Below are 3,295 nucleotides of genomic sequence, written 5' to 3' on the forward strand. Positions count from 1 at the left end.
AACAAAAACCCACCCCCCCCCCCCCCCCACAACAACATCAAATCCGCACTGTATAAAAACGTAACTAAATTATTTAAAATTAATTTGCACTTTAGCTTCCGAAACAATTTTTCAAATCCCATTGCCCGTGAAAATAGATGTTCAGATCCGCCGTTTAATTAAGGCAGAGTCTCTGGCAGGGAAATAAAACCCCGAACGTCCCATTTTAATCTTTGCTGCAAATGTAGCTAAGGCAGAGCCCGGCTCTGCTCCTGCCGAGGCGGCTCTCACCTCGCCTATAGCAGAGTATGGTGGATTTTATAGTGTTTTTATCTGCATATAGTTAAATCTTTTTGCTGTTCTAACTAATCTGCTGGAGAGGGTTTCTTTAGCTCTTTCCTGTCAGTCTAACTTCCCAAGTGTAACAGATGCCGCTCTCAAGCGGTCCTTTCTGCTGCTTTTCTTTATTCAGCCTCGCATATTTCTCCCCATGATCTGGGTTTCCATAGAGAGAGGAATAAAAGGGGGACCATGGCCACAAATCCCCTGCCCCATGCAGAATAAAAGAGCCTTATTCAATAGCCGACCCCGTCTGGACATGGGAGAAAAATAAGTACATGCAAAGCTACTGTTGCAAGAATTTGTAACTTATTTTTCATAGACCGAAACCCATTAAAGTTTTTTTTTTATTAAAAAAAAAATTCAAAAAAAGTTTTTGGGGTTCGGCCTGTGCGCTCGAGCCCTTTGGCTCTGGGTGCCCCCGCCCCGGAGAGACCCGCCTTTCCTCAGCAAATAACTCGCTTTAATATCTATTTTTTCTGCTAAATCTTTGGCGTGAAAAAGCTCGCACAATAGCTGGAGGCAGCCACCGTCCTGGGGCAGCGAGAAGTCGCTATAGAGAACGCCCCGCTTTGAAGTGCAGGAGCTGGGATTGTGTCGAGTCCCCCTGGCACAGGCGGCACCGGGGCTTGCTGGGATCACCCGGGTGCGTGGCTCGGCCGTCGCCGTCCCCTCGGTGGCAGCGGCGGTGTCACCCACGCGTGGGGCAGGGCTGGCTCTCCCCGCTCCAGCCCCACACATTCCCCTTTAAGAGCTCTGGTCGGGATGCGCTGATGTCCCCCACCGGCTCCATGGGCTGGAGGTTGGGACCTGAACCCAGGAGCGGGAGGGACGCGCTTATTATCGTGACAGAGCTGATTTTATTATATTTAAGAGATTTTTTTTTTTCTCCCCCTCCTCTCATTGTTCATCCGCGGGAGGGGAAGGAGAGACAAAAAAAAAAAAAGGTCTAAAAGGGGTTCGTTTTGATTGTGTTTAATACAGCATGAAGCTCGGAGCGGTAAGCTGTGCCTCGGTGTCGTGACCTCTATATTGAAAACTTCACCTTCAACACAAGTTCACTTTAGAGACAGGACGAGTTAGATTGCGCTTGGTGGGAACAAGTGCAAATTTAAAAACAGAGTCAATCATAACGGGGGTGGGGGCTGGGAAAGGGCAATTTAACCGTTTCTGGAGCCAGGAGTTAAGGTTTGCATTGTGTACATCCAGGCGCTGGGGCCCCTGCTGAAGCCCAGCCACCCATCAGGGCTGAGAAACCGGCTCCTGGAGCTCCGGAGAGGCTTTGGGAACACCTAACCAGCGTGGGGGAAGCTTAGGAAGCAAAAAGGAATTTACAGAGTATTAGCAGAAATTAGCCAATACCGACACAAGCTCAATTAGTTCCTTTTTTTTTTTTTTTTTTTTTTTTTTTTTCTGAAGGACGAGCTTCCACGCTGTCGTTGCACTTCCTGGTCAGTTTTATTCATTCAACACGTTTCCTAGGGGTTACTGCGTGCAGCACCAAAAACAAGCGCCTGTGCTTCAGAAACATTTATGGGAAGTTTTGACCGGAATAAAGCCAGTCCCGGGCAGAAAAAATCACAAGGTAAATAGTATTTGTATTCTAACTGTTGCGATTTCCGAAGCGGTTTGGGCGACTCCTTGCTCCTCTGCTCGAATCGCCTCTTATTGTTATTATTATTATTATCATTAATATCTTTTTTTCCACGTTGTTGATGTTTGGAAAATGTACTTGCTGCGGGAAAAAAAAATGTCGTTCATTCGTGCACTACCCCGTCATGTTCAGGTCACTGTTATTTTTGAGCTGGGTCGGTTTTAGCAGGTCTTGTCTCGAACATTTGGTTGATGGAGCGAAAAACCATAAATATTCCGGGAAGTCTCTCCAAAGTGCACATTTTTACTGCGGGACCGGTCTCGCCGTTTATGAAATCCACGAACTGAAAGGTCGGGTTTTGTTGTGTCTAGTGGAGAAGTGTGGATGGGGAGAAGCAGCGGGAGAAGGGGCTGCGGCCCCGCTCCCCTCTCCTGCTCGGGCGGTGCGTGGCAGCTCCTGAGGTCACGGCAGGAGTTAATAGACCCCACAACAATGCCGATCCCTTCCCTTTTACGTAGGCACTTTCCTCACCGTGCCATTCAAACAGGCGTGATGACAAGAACGCGCTGGTTTCATCCCGGACCGAAAACCCGTGGTTTTTTGGTTGTTGGTTGTGTTTTGGTTTTTTATTTTTTTTTTTTCCTGTGAAGCTTCTCCCAGCAAACGGGGGGATGCGGTCAGAGATGGGCATCCCCAGCCCCTGGGCGCGGGGGGTCACACCCAGCTCCTGCCACCCCAGAGGCCATCCCGCCTGTGCTTTAGAAATAATCCAAATACAATTCCCGACCGGACAGATTTCTGCTCAGACATATTTAAAGGAGAATGGGCTGGATTTGAACACGCACTAACTGGCTCGCTAGTTAACCTCTGTTGACTAATGAGACATTGAAGACAAATCCCTCTGTTCCTTGGATGATAAATACCTGCGTTGCTGTTTGGTAGCTTACCGAGCGATTTCCATGTGGGGTTTGTGTTCATGTGTTGTGTTTTCCCTTTTATTTATTTATTTAGTATTTATTTAACTATACGCTTTTCCAGCTGTAGCACTCGGCGTGCAAAGCATCCAGCGATGCTCCTGATCTCGCAGAGGGATTGAAACGCCTCCTGCATTTTGAAGCGCCTCGTCATCCCTAGATTTACGTTTATAAATACGTAGATGCTGCTGCTAATTCTTGGTTTTCTGACAGACCTTCGTGTGTTTACAGCTCGGTGGAAAGTTTCCTCCCCGCTTCATTCAGATCGCGCCAACCAAAGCTGTTATAAAAATGAACTTTCAGGCCAGGCTGCGTTGCTAAAAGATGTTTCCTTCGAGAATCGCGCTTGGGCAGTGCAGGATGGTGATGGTGATGGTGAGGCAGGCTGGGTGTCGTTCTGTCACGCGTG

General features: G+C 48.1%; 1 long non-coding RNA gene across 4 annotated transcripts in view; it reads left to right on the plus strand.

The window, feature by feature from the left end:
• The window catches only part of LOC108448717, a 77,298-nt gene that overhangs the window by 1,217 nt on the left and 72,786 nt on the right, over nucleotides 1-3,295 (plus strand). Inside the window, exon 1 of one of the 4 annotated variants that reach the window (XR_001864700.1) lies at nucleotides 1,870-1,903. The exons of the other annotated variants lie outside the window; for them this stretch is intronic. This is a non-coding gene — a long non-coding RNA (uncharacterized LOC108448717). Of the gene's footprint in view, nucleotides 1-1,869; nucleotides 1,904-3,295 lie in introns of those variants that run through there. 4 annotated transcript variants of the gene reach the window in all.

Source organism: Corvus brachyrhynchos, unplaced genomic scaffold, assembly GCF_000691975.1.
Source record: "Corvus brachyrhynchos isolate BGI_N302 unplaced genomic scaffold, ASM69197v1 scaffold220, whole genome shotgun sequence".
NCBI classification, from domain to species: domain Eukaryota; kingdom Metazoa; phylum Chordata; class Aves; order Passeriformes; family Corvidae; genus Corvus; species Corvus brachyrhynchos.